General features: G+C 44.6%; 1 protein-coding gene across 1 annotated transcript in view; it reads left to right on the top strand.

The window, feature by feature from the left end:
- DCAF5 (DDB1 and CUL4 associated factor 5) overlaps positions 1 to 14,154 on the top strand; it is a 231,457-nt gene that overhangs the window by 152,742 nt on the left and 64,561 nt on the right. The gene's annotated exons all lie outside the window — the stretch shown is intronic.

Raw genomic sequence — 14,154 nt, 5'->3', positions numbered from 1 at the left:
AAACGAGACCGACGGAACCCCTTACTGCAAGCAGGACTTGAACGCGGTTTGTCTCCTACGTAGAGGTAGGCTATAGAGATGCAAAGCACAGACAGTCTTTTCTCTCTCTCTCCCCTTCCGCCCCCCCCCCCCCCCCCCCCAAACAGCCACCTAAGCAGCCACCAGGTCCTCAATGCCACAGTCAGGATTCAGGCCCAACCACAGTACAGAAACAGCACCCATCACTGGCACAGACAACATCCTGGACCTCTCTGCAGCATTTGACACAGTCGTATACCCCATCCTCATCAAACACCTGTACCCCTGGACACACTCTCCACTGGATCTCCTACTTCCAAATTGATAGAGCCCAAGCTGTCAGTCTGGCACGTTACTCCTCAGAATCCCGCAAACTCATCTGCAGAGCGTCTCGAGGTTCATCGCTCACCTCCACCCTCTTCAGCGCATAAATGATCCCCCTGGCCCACGTCATCCAAGCACATGGGATCAACACCCTTTCCCTACGTAGATGACATGCAGCTTATACACTTCCTCTCGAACAAGACCCCCAACAGAAGAAACAAGTTCACTGCCTGAATGACTGAAATAGCTAACTGGATGAAAACCATCTGTCTCAAGCTCAACACCGACAAGACAGAAGTAGTGATCTTCGGCAAGAACACCTATTCAAGGGTCTCCAACTGGTGTCTGGTAGAACTGGGACCCACACCCTCCACCCATGCCGGAACATCTGAGTAACCATTGACAATAAACTGGACATGACCCCACTAGTCAACGCTGTCACTGCAACCTGTGTCCACACCCTGAAGATGCAGAGGAAGATCTTGTTAAAAATGAGGTGTCTGGATGGCAGTCGGTTTGCACACTTTCCAAGTAGGGACCCTCACTCTAGTCAGGATAAGGGAGATAGCTCATCAGATAACCCCTGCTCACCCCCTTGGTAGCTTGGCACGAGCAGTCAGGCTTATCTCAGAAACAATGTGTAAAGCATTTGCACATGACACACAGTAATACAGTGAAAACACTACAAAAGGACACCACATCAGTTTTAGGAAAATAGCCAATATTTCTCTATATAAAACAAGGTCAAATCCGATAAAAATCCGATATACAGTCATAAATATGAATTCTGCAAAAGTTACTTAAAAAGACACTTCCTTGAAGTCGATAGCTCCACCTGGGGTTATCACAGAGTTGTGATCAACAAAACCAACAGATCAGGCCGGCCGCAGCGTCACGGGCCAGCTACGGTGTCAGGAAGATCCGCAAACAGTACCTTTGGAATTGCAGGGCGTCATGATCCGCCTAATGAGATCCCGAGAGTGGAGTTGCTGGCATCGCGGTGTCGGTTCTGTAGGTCGGTGCGGGGGTCGTTGGGCATCAGGTAGCGGCGGCGGTGAGACCAGGGTTGCGGTGTGAAGTGGGGCAGTGCGGCTCCGTGCGGCGTCGGCAGGTCACGGTGCAGCCCAGCGGCGGCGTTGCAGTGGTTTTTCTTCTTGAAATTACAAAACATGCAGGTCCCAGTGCTGTAGGAAGATGAAACTTAAGTCCTTGGTGTTCCTGAGACTTCGAACAGGTGGCAAGCTCTACTCCAAGCCCTTGGAGATCTTTCTCAAGCAGGTTGCACAGAAAAGTTCACCCTTTGCTCTCTTTGAGGTCAGGAGCAGCAACTGCAGACCAACTCAGCAAAGCACACACAGCACAAAGGGGCAGTACTCCTCCTTCAGCTCTTCTCCTTGGCAGAGGTTCCTCTTGATCCAGAAAGATTCTAAAAGTATGGGGTTTTGGGTCCACTACTTATACATCTTTCTGCCTTAAAAGTACGGAAACTTCAAAGGAAAGTCTCTGTTGAAAAGATACTGCCTTGGCCTTGCCCCAGATACACATCAGGGGGTTGGAGACTGCATTGTGTGAGGACAGGCATAGTTCTTCAGGTGTGAGTGACCACTCCTCCCTCCACTCTAGCTCAGATGGCTCATCTGGATATGCAGGCTACACCTCAGCTCCCTTAGAGTCACTGTCTAGAGGGAATTCACAACAGCCCAACTGTCAGTCTGACCCAGACTTGCAATACACAAGCAGGCAGAGGCACAGAATGGGGTAAGCAAGAAAATGCCCACTTTCTAAAAGTGGCATTTTCACACAAACAATTTAAAAAGCAACTTTACCAAAACATGTTGTGATCGGGTAACCCTGATCACGGCAGCGGCAGGAGACTCCGTGTCACCCGACACGTCATATCCGCGTTCCCATGTCACCAGGGGAACGCTCGCAACGTCATGTCCGCGTTTCCCTGTTTCTAGTGAAACGCTCCACCCCGTCGGGACCGCGGGACGTCATAAAGACGCCGGACGCATCGAGGAAGGGAGAGAGCCCGGCGAAAAGAGGACGGACCGAGGAGAAAGACCAGGACAGCAGGAGACGGCGGAGCAAGGAACAGACAGCAGCAGAGAAGTGGAGAACGAGGCCACCGAAGAAGGAGCACCGGAGGCAAGGACCAAAGAGCCCAGCCACGACCCTGGAGGGTCGTGGCTCACAAAGGTACGGTCCCTCCTAGGGACAAGGGAAAGAAATACTAAAACCCCATCGGGGAAGGGAGCTGGGGAGGGGTGAGAGGGGAAAGGGGGTAAAGGAAGGGCACAGTCTCTTTAAAGAGAAGAGAGACTGACTATCCTAACCTACCTGGGAGCACCGTGGGTTACCTACCTGAATCACAGACATTTTTGTTTGGTGACAGCACACGGGTGAATGCACGCTCTTTCTATCTCCCTACTTACCTTTTCCCTACTTCCTATCTAAAGAGAAAACCCCAGAAATATCACTATACTTACCGTGGCGTTCTTCTGTTTTCTTGCCGGTACCTCCCTGGAGCCACTCCAAGTTCCCAGAATTCACTGACCTAGGAGACAAGAGGAAGAAGAATGACAGAGTTAGAAGAAGAGGAATTAATCGGGTTACGCCATAAACAAACTGAACTCTTTTGAAACACCTGGGCAAAGAAAGAAAAAAATAAATAAAAAAACCCTTACTTACCCTATTATCCAATCTCTGTCTGGTTTATACCGTTCAGCCTGTCACACATGTATTTTTGAATTGTGAGTTCAGGGACTCCAAACTCCAAATTTCTGTCTGCTCTCAAAGGGAAACTGCACTTTAAGGATAATTAAAGGCAGCCCCCATGTTAACCTATGAGAGAGATTGGCCTTGTAACAGTGAAAACCAAATTTGGCAGTATTTCACTGTTAGGACATGTAAAACACACCAGTACAGGTCGCACCTTTAACATACACTGCTTCCTGCCCATGGGGCTACCTAGGGCCTACCTTAGGGGTGCCTTACATGTATGAAAAGGGAAGGTTTGAGCCTGGCAAATGGGTACGTTTTTCTAGTCAAATTGGCAGTTTAAGACTGCACACGCAGACACTGCAGTGGCAGGTCTGAGACATGTTTACAGGGCTACTCATGAGGGTGGAACAATCAGTGCTGCAGGCCCACTAGTAGCATTTGATTTGCAACTCCTATGCACCTCTAGTGTACTTTACTAGGAACTTACCAGTAAATCAAATATGCCAATCATGGTTAAACCAATTAACAGTACAATTTATATAGGGAGCACTTGCACTTTAGCACTGATTTGCAATGGTAAAGTGCGCAGAGACAATAAACCAGCAAAAACAGAGTCCAGTATACCATACAAACAGGAGGTCAGACGGCAGAAAGGCAGGGGAGACGCTCCAAAAGCTGCCAGGTCTAATAGATCTTCAAATGGCTCCCAAGCAACTCTGGAAAAACTATCATTGATGCCTTAGTCTCTCACAAGTTGGACAATGGGACTATCCTGTAAGCCGGGATCACTTAGCAACTCACCAGAAGACGACAAATCATCTACAACTTGGCAGTCAGACTCATCCTGAGCCTTCTACACAGAACTCACATCACGCTGATCTCTGGGAACTACACTGGCTCATTGATACATAGACGTGCTCAATTCAAACTCCTCACACACACATTCAAGGCACTACACAACTCTGGCCCTACCTACCTGAACAGTTGCATCTCCTTCTGCTGACCACCTAGGCTTCACCGCTCTGCAGGACTTCTACTTGCACACATCCCGTGTTTACACAGCACCACATTAGGAAGACTGGTGTTTTCTTACACTGCTCTTAAAGTGTGGAACGACCTCCCACTCCACATCAGAGCCTCCCTCTCTCTTCTTAAATCCCACAAGAAGCTGAGACATGGCTTTTCAGTTAACCAACCCACCATAGACAGGACTGGGCACACACACCTGCTTAGCTCCAGAATAATCTCACGTGATAGTGTGTGTTAAATATATATAATATACACCGGATTGTTGTGTTCCCGTGCAACTGATTCCTGTGTTCCCATACCTCTGATTGTACCCTTCCCATGTGCCGAATTGCCCTCTTCCCATGCGCTTGATTGAAGTGGTTTCTTGTCCCCGGACCTTGACTGAAGCATTCACATAAACCTGGAAACCTCAGGAGAAACACTGTATTGTACTATTGAGAAATAAACAGTATGTCTGTCCACTGTGGATGTCCACTCTCTTTACTCCTCCACACCCCATCTGGAGAAGACTGAAGTGTTACAATGGACTTTATCAAAAGACCCACCCAAAGGCACTTAATCAATATTTATGCCGGAACTCTTACGCTTCACACAACTTCCGAGATGATAAGGACAACTTTTATCTACAGCTCACGGGTACCTCCATGAGCTTTGGAACAGCTTCACCATATGCAGGTATCTTCGTATAGAAGTATGAAGATGAAAATATTCTCACACAAGAACACTGAATGACAGGGCTGAAGTTGTGTTAGAGATATATTGGTGACAATGTTTTTGATTTGGACAAGAACTGAAGAGGAATTACTAACCTGCATCAGTGAATTAAATCAAACCAACCACAACATCTTCACTTATAAAACTGACAGAGCAACAATTGACTTTTGGACATAACAATAAGAAGGGACAGAGAAAAATGGATCACAGAACTGTATATGAAGCCCATGAACAGGTACACCGGGCTACATTATCAATTATTTTACTCATGAAAACTAAAATGGAATTTACCATACTCGCAACTCATTAGAATTCAAATCATTACTTCCCAAACCGAGAATGTTGAAAAAAAAATGACAGTGTAAAAGATTAAACAATGTCGATAGCCACAACAGTGTTTAATAAAAGCATGTAACAGGATCAACAGAAATACACTTGCTTTTGAAAGGTAAACCTAGAAAAAAACAGGACCAAATTCTCACAATAAAGCAACAAAATTCAAGGAATTATAAAGTATCATTGGAAACTCATGAACATTTGAAAAAAATACCACCCTCTGATGATTTCAAACACTAAGCAAGAATATCAAAGCAATAATTCCAACCAACCTGAAAGGAAAATCAACTTCGATATCAGAACACAAAAGCACAATTGGGAATAAAAGAAACCTGAAATTGGATAAAACAGTAGACTTTACCAAATAAAGACACACCTAGGCACAGCTATGATTTCAAGTGCTGGAATTATTACTGCAGATGTCATTCGGTGCATACAGATCTACTGGGCTCTCACAAAGAAAAATGTTTTGGATAAACAATATGGGTACCAGAACACCAAGGGGCATGAATGACAATGTTGAACTCGGTTGTTTCCTGGAATAAGACTGACATAGGTCATACAGATGCTTTCCACTTGGCTAGGCACAAATGTTCTGGAAACTCGGTTCAAAAGCAGCCTGTAAGCCATACTTGAATAGAACAATAGATTTTAATTATGATATAATAATCACTGCTAACATCCTATTTTTGGTTACAAATCAAAACAATTCTTGAGTTACACCTTCTCGGCGCCTAATAAACCACAATATAAATGTTCCGGTATAAACCATGTATTAATGTTGCTTAAAATAGTCTTGACTTGAACGTGCCTTAATACCTTCAAGGCACTGTTCCAATAGGTCGCCGCCATTGTACGACTTGTGACACAGTTGAACAACAAAAAAACACCTCTGGTGTGCTGCTATAGGACCTTTTTACACCATGTACTGTCAATTGACATAGAGTTCCCCAGAGGTGCCTGAAAGTGCCAACATTCTTTTAAAACCGGCTTTCTGTTCACGAACATGAATTAAGGGTTCATGTGACATTCTACCCCCTAGACATGGCAGCGGCCTTTGAGTTTCATAGTGGAGCAGAGCAGCTGATCAGCGCTTGGCTGGCATTTTTAGCACATTGCTTATACAGAAGCGATTATGCGTGACTCGGGGTACACCTCAAGGCGAGTCATGTTTTTCCTATTGACAAACATACATGACCATCTTTCGCTCGTGCTTCCTGCTTTTGTGCTAAAGATGAGCACAGACACAGCAGGTAAGAAACTGAACACATGTAAGAATATGTATAAGTAACATTATTGTGTACAAGTTTGTACTGTGCATTTGCCCTTTGGACAGTTAAGGACATACACTTTCTTAGGCGAGTTTTTGGACTCGTCTAAGAAAGCGTATGCCCTGTCTGTTGTGAGATATGTTTTTAACTTACAGGGGGCTTAGAGTGTGCTCTATTGCTTACCTTTGGTTGGCTGTATTGTCACTCATTTTTTTGCGTTGTATTCGTCTGCTTCCATAGGCTTTCCTTCCTCTTCTGATGTTTTTCCCTCCCCTGCAGCATGGAAGCATTACTTGTGTCCTTCCACTTTTTTCAGGTACTACTTTTTTCTTATTGTTTAAGTACTCAGAGTATGGGTGTTTTCTAGCTATCATCCTCGTGTACACCCTTCCCCACTCTGTGTTCCACCTTCTCACCCTCCCTCAGTTGCCATTCTTGCTTCCTTACCAACTATCATCCCTTGCCGTTCTTGGTTCCCCAATGCTTCCTTGTCCGTTTGCTCCACAAGCCCCTTCGACCCAACTCTGTTGTCTGTTTGCTTCTCCAGACCCTCCAGTATCAGTTTCCCCCATCACTTCCTGCCTGCCCTCTTTTGTCCATGTACTGCACCAGACCAGATTCACGGTCCATTTGCACCCCTAGTGCTTTCACCCCCCAGCCTACACCACTGTTGGGTGGAGGGATGTTGAAATAAATAAATATATAGTGCATTAGTGTGGGCCGCATCTAGTGCACTTTAATGGTAATATCTAATTCCTAATAACTATTAAGGGAAAGATACTTTTATAAAGTTACAGTTTCCCTGCCTAAAGCCTCAGGGGCTAATTTGCATGCGCTCCAGTTGTCACCTTGATGAGGTGTGAAAAATTGGGCTGTGCCCAGGAACTTGATTAACATCAAATAGGCCTACCTTGTCGCAGGCAAATAATAGCTGACAAATGGACAGGCCCAACCTTTGTTCCCCAGGCACATACCGATCCCAGTGGGAGAGGAGGTGCCCCCAAAACTAGATTAGAGTGACCACGGGGGAGGGGTTTGCTCATTTCCACAGCCACATCTATAGGATGGTACAAGTTCTGCTTGGTATTGGGTAGAGAGGGGCACTGTGGAATTGTCTGCAGTAGGGCACATAGGAAATGCTGCAAAAGTGGGCATGGTAACCCCTGGGAATCTTTATCCCATTGATTAGGGAGGAGCAGAGAGTCACCTCTACCCACAGCTAGTGCCAGGTATTAAGGTGGCACCCACAGTCCCCTCCTCTGAACACTGCTGGACTTGTGGAAGATCAGAAGAGCCCTAAACCTGCTGCCTGAGATCTGAGAAGAGCTTAGACTGGACCCGCTCTACCACCTGCACCTCGGACAAGGACGTGGACTTCAAGGGTCGTAGGCTGATCTCCTGTTCCCTGAGACGCAGAGAGTATTATGCTACCCCGCAAGATGTATAGGTGTGTTCTGGGGGCCAGAAAAGGAGAAATCAGAAGATCAGTGTGGGATGATTTAGTGGCAGGAGTGAGTTCGAAAAGCAATAGACCTTTTTGTGAATTAGAGAATCGTCCATTCTTTTTAGAAGGCCCAGTCCCAAAATTTGAATGTTTAATACCAGCTGGTATTTGGATCTTTCATTTTTCTCAAGTGTTTAAATCCAATATTTCCCCTCATACACTATTAGGAGATGGGAGAGATCAAGTATATGACTTTTAGGCTGCCTCAGAGTTAAGTGATTCTGTTGGCGTTAACAAATTCTAAGAGCCATAAAAAAAAAGCCAACATGGACATTTGTAAAGAGAATATTGAGTTTTGGGCAAAACCTTTATTCGCAAACGTGATACAGGCAGCATTTGTGGGCCCATTAGTTCCTTCTTGGCAGGAGGCAACTACTGTAGCAATCTTTAAGAAGGGTGACCGGAACCAATCAACTTGTTATCGCCCAATATCATTATTGGATTCCACCATGAAAATCCTTGGCTGGGTTCTCCTCCCATATTCGGTTTTAGATCACTTTGGCACTGGGGAACAGTGTATAAATCTGTCCCTCTTAATTTAAAAATACACCCAAGCAAAGAAAAGTGCATTGCAAATAGCGTTTATGGACCTTTTGAGCACATTTGATACTGTTAATCACTCTAAATTATGGTCCATAATGGAAAACCTGAGGGTAAAAGGCACTCGTCAGTTTGAGACATTTACATTGGGATACCACGGTCATGATTCGATATGGCCTAAAAAGAGAGTATACCCCTTTGATAAGTTGTAGTTGGGGTGTCCTGCAGGGCTTTATTTAGGCCTTGTTTCTGTTTTTAATCTACATTAACGGGCTGGATAGATATTTATTGCAAAATGGGAAGGATGCTCCGAAAATGAGTAATCGCCATATCCCACTCTGTTATATGCGCACACACAGTTGGCATAGCGAGGACCACAAATGGCGTGCATTCCCTGATGGATGCCTTCTCGGTTTTTAAGAGCAATCTCAACCTGAGGGTAAATCGCTCCAAGACTTTCATTATGATTAGTGGTCCCAAATGGACCAAGACCAGAGCTCATTTAATCAAAGGGGTATTATCAAAGTGAGAAATCTTAATTATTTGGTGATGCCTTTGATTTAGGCCATACTTGGGCTCCCATATTGACTCTTAGATCACAGTAACTCTCCAGAGAGGTGGAAACGCTTGTCCATTTTGCCTCAAAGTTGAGTCCCAAGCCTGTTAGATCGTTATTGCATCTTTATAAGTCCCAATGCATCCCAGTTGGCCTTTACCGACACGGTGTATGAGGTTACGCCAATATTGAAACTCAAAAAAAGGTTAAATAAAATAGCTTCTTACACAGCTTTCGAGCTGTTTCCCAAGGCACAACCCCATACATTTACCATGCAGAAACTAGAATAAATTATTTGTAGGATTTAATTGGTGTGGTCCCTTTGCTGCTACGGCTTAAGATTTGGCAAGCCTTGGAGGAAGACTTTATAAAATTATAAACAAAAGTTGCCTGGCCCTTGATAATATGTCTCATATACTTTGATTGATTTATGCAGCGATGTCTTGAGGATTCAGAGCTGTTCACAAATCCTGACTCAGATGAAGGAATTACTAAAGCTCGACGTAGGTCTTTATCTTGTTAGCATTGTCGCACCAAATTCCATGCGAATGCCTGCGGTTTACAATCTGTGACTAGTCTGCGCTATCCCTCAAATACATTCTGGCATATCATTAAACTTTCACACATAATCCACACTACTGACAGTATTTAACCCACCTCTCCCTTCTTCTAGCATTTCCACAACAGGGTGCATGGTTTTCGGCTCTCCTAAGTTGCCCATGTGATAACCATTCTCAACAAAACACTATTTACTTTGTTATTTTGCACACTTCATAGGACATGGCGCTTACATTTTTCAGACCCTATTTTTCTTCACATGATATTAGGTCTTATAAGGTAGGAATGCTTTGCCTACAGCACCCGGACTCTGCAGACGTCTGCAGTGCAGTCGTTAGTTATGTAAGAGGATCCTTAAAAGTGAGAAAAAGAAAAGGAGCTTCTGTTTTAAAGAAGGTAGTTGGGTGGTCTTCCCTGGGGTTGCTAGTCCTATTTTCTTACCCCAGATTACATTAAGGTGGTCATTCTGACCCTGGCGGTCTTTGACCGCCAGGGCGGAGGACCGCGGGAGCACCGCCGACAGGCCGGCGGTGCTCCAATGGGGATTCCGACCGCGGCGGTAAAGCCGCGGTCGGACCGGCACCACTGGCGGGGTCCCGCCAGTGTACCGCGGCCCCATTGAATCCTCCGCGGCGGCGCAGCTTGCTGCACCGCCGCGGGGATTCCGACCCCCCCTACCGCCATCCAGATCCCGGCGGTCGGACCGCCGAGATCCGGATGGCGGTAGGGGGGGTCGCGGGGCCCCTGGGGGCCCCTGCAGTGCCCATGCCACTGGCATGGGCATTGCAGGGGCCCCCGTAAGAGGGCCCCTACATGTATTTCACTGTCTGCTGCGCAGACAGTGAAATACGCGACGGGTGCAACTGCACCCGTCGCACAGCTTCCACTCCGCCGGCTCGATTCCGAGCCGGCTTCATCGTGGAAGCCTCTTTCCCGCTGGGCTGGCTGGCGGTCTGAAGGCGACCGCCCGCCAGCCCAGCGGGAAAGTCAGAATTACCGCCGCGGTCTTTCGACCGCGGAACGGTAACCTGACGGCGGGACTTTGGCGGGCGGCCTCCGCCGCCCGCCAAGGTCAGAATGAGGGCCTAAATGTTTTAAATGCTTTAAGTTTTAACTTGGGTCTGATTTAGATATTGGCAGACGGGTTACTCCATCACAAGTTTGACGGGTATCCTGTCTGCAAAATCTAAATCCCATAGGAAATAATGTGACTTAGATTTCAGCTGCGGGATATCTGTGACTATTGTGATGGAGTACCCCTCTGCCAAAATCGAAATCGGGCCCTCAGTCCTTATTGTTTTAAAACTTCTAGAAGATTTATCATTGTTGATGCACTTACTGCATTTCTCACCATGATAGGTAGAACAATCGAATTTTTAAATGGAATCTCCTGATTTATATCCTAAATATTAGAAATTAAATGTTCTCTTTGTAAATTGTGATTGTTTTATTTATATTGTATGTGTTGTGGTTGTATGTAAGTACTTTTATGGTGATTAAGCAAATAAAGTAAATTTGACTGACTAACCGACTGACTGACCTGTTCAACATACAGAGACACAACAATCTATAAGAGGCCTTTCCTGCAATTGCTCAGCTAACCATTTCCACCCGAAGCTACACTGGAACCTGCTGATGGACTCTGCTAGAGTGATCTTAACCCCCAAGTGCTGTTTCCAAGGTTCTGCGACTCTTTGCTTTGTCAAAGTGTACTCCTTCGAACATCCCAAGAAACCTGGGACTTAAAAACTTTTTGGCGTCTAAGACATTCAGTGGGTCTGGTACAGACCTGCCAAGCCGGTCTGATGAAGGTGTGTTGCAGATGGATTGAAAATATGTGTTTCACCTGCTCTGAGCTTTTCTTCAGAAACAAGTCTCATTCAGTGAGATCTTGCGGGGAATCTATTTAGATTTTTGGAGCCATCTTCAGCTACAGCCTGCAGCCTTGCCCTCCTGGAAGAATCTGAAGTCCAAAAAAGTCACTAAGTTTGAATGTAAAAATCTTCAAAAGAAAAGGTACCAAAAATATCCGACCAACGAGGAACCTTATTCAGGCGTGAAATTTTAATTTCTCCCACTCAGTTTTCACGCTAAAAGACAGTCTTCACCGGGATGTCATCCAATATCTATCCGGCCTTGGGGAGCTCTTCTCAGCCACAGCCTACTTGCTGCCTTGCCCCACTGAGGATATTTACTATTATTTCAGAGAGTAAGGGCCTGATGAAGTCCTTGGCGAAGGGGATTACCCTGTCCCAAATGTGACGGATATCCTGTCCGCCATGTTACATGTTCCATAGGATATTATGGAACCTGCAAAATGGCAGGTGGGATAACCATCACATTTGGGACCGAGTAATCCCCTCCGCCAAGGTCGTAATCAGGCCCTAAGCCTGAATGGTAAATTTCTAACGGTCGAACCCACGCTCCATCGTGGCCAGCTTCAGATTGCACCCGGTCTACTGTGACCAATAAACCACTGTATTTTGAACGTTAAACTTTAAAAAAATAATCATATATATGATTGTCATTCTTTTAATTTTGTGTCGTTTTGGTGTCCGTTTATTTATTACAATTTACTCTATTTTTCTAACTTTGTTTGGGAGTTTTGTGTGTGACTTTATTACTGTTTTGGTACTACATAACCACTTTACGTCTTGCCTCTAAGTTATGCTTCTCTGCTCTGTGCCATAGATGCCAGGGATTGACCTCAGGATAATTTAGTGACTTTAGTGGTTCACCCTGACAAGGATTGTGGCTGTTCTTAAGGTGGGTCGGCAATCCCCTTAAACAACATCCAGTTTCTTACAATCCTCGTGCACCTGACTGAAGCATTTGCATGAGTCTGACTGTGAAATTCCAATGCGCCTGACGTATTCCCATGCATCTGAAGTATTTCCATACGCCTGACTATAGTATTCCAATGAGCCTGATCATAACGTTTAGATGATTTCGATTTCAATATTAATTTAATGTTGAAGGCAGTATTCCCTTGGCTGTGAAAACAGCATTTCCATGAATAACTGAATCTTTATATTGCAGAAGCCTCGTTGTTGTATTTATTTGCTCTCAAATTGTTTAGATTAGAAAGTGGCTTCAAGTCCCCTTGGGATGATTTGCTAATTTACACTTTATTGTAATTTACACAAATGGAGGCCCTCCAAATAAATTACTGTGCTGGATATGGTAACATCTGTCATGCCCAAGCATCTAAGTAATATTATGAACAATGTTTCTTCCTTTTAGGTCTCTAGGATGTTTTACTGGCCTCAACACTATCATATTTCACACAACAAGTAAATTAAAAAAATGTATGTCTGGACAATTAAATGATGCTGACCTGTCATTATTACCCACAGAAAATGCTTACCATAAGTTTTGGAACTTGTTGAGTATTGTTGGCTTTTTTCAAACCATTCTGAAATAGTTCATTAGCAAAAATGCTAAAAGCTGAGAAACATGAGATTTGTCTTCTTTACTCTTTAAGAGGCTGCGGGACCATGGCATAACAAAGCTGTGTGTCGTAGTCTTTCGTGGTCTGGGGATCAACAGCACAGTTGTCAAGCGGACAAGTTGTTAACAATGTACATGGAGCGGCTTTGAGTCTAGGACTTTCAACAATTGGCTTTTTTTTGACCGGCCTTTGGCTTGAGGTGTTGTCAACCATGTATTGCCTCACACTAGGGAGTATTCATGTACTAACTAAAAATGGTGGTTGTTTGGGAGAATGGTTCCACCTTCACATCAGTGCTAGATTCACCTGTATGAGGGACTCTACAGCAATAGCCCTCTGTCCATTCCTGCGGTCTCCCTGAGTGTCTCGCTCTAACGTGCTACCCCTGTATCTCCTAGCACATAAAACCTAGACCGTTTGACCTTATCAAGGCTTTTCTGATAAAGGACTTTAACTTTTGAGAACAAAACATCTACATTTGTCAAGTTAATGGCCATAAGTATGCGATAATAACACACAGAGAAATGTTGAAATCTAATGATAAATTGATGTCAGGTGAATTAATTGATTATATTGTGATGGTTTAATTTGTATTGTTACTTGATCTGATTTAATATTTAAAACAGTGATCACTGGAATGTTTTGGATTTAAATTAAAATATTCCTTTTGTAATAACTAGTTTCTTCAATTTGCTAACAACCCATATATAAAACACAGAATACATATTAATGTGACTCTAACTGAAGTATTCCCTTGATGTGATTCAGCATTCTAGTGACCCTGACTGCAGCATTCGCATGGGCCTGATTCCAGTATTCCAGTGCCCTTGATTCTGGTATTCCAGTGAGCCTGATATCAGTTTTCTATTGAGCGTGGTTTTAGTATTCCAGTGACCTGACGTCAGGATGACATTAAACCCGACTTAAGCATGCACACAGCCCTTATTGCACTATTCCCATACATGCACCTCTTGACAGGCAGTGTTTACATAGGCCTGATTCAGTGTCAAATGCCTTGATTTCATTTTTATGATACCAATTTCAGTGTATTCTTGGCCTGACTCCGGTATTCCTACGACCCGGTGCGTGGCACTTGGTTTTGTTCTAATGGCAGTATTCCTTTTAAACT

This window comes from Pleurodeles waltl, chromosome 9 (assembly GCF_031143425.1).
Source record: "Pleurodeles waltl isolate 20211129_DDA chromosome 9, aPleWal1.hap1.20221129, whole genome shotgun sequence".
NCBI lineage: Eukaryota > Metazoa > Chordata > Amphibia > Caudata > Salamandridae > Pleurodeles > Pleurodeles waltl.
The sequence above is the reverse complement of the archived record's forward strand: the minus strand, read 5'-3'. Positions and strand labels throughout refer to the sequence as shown.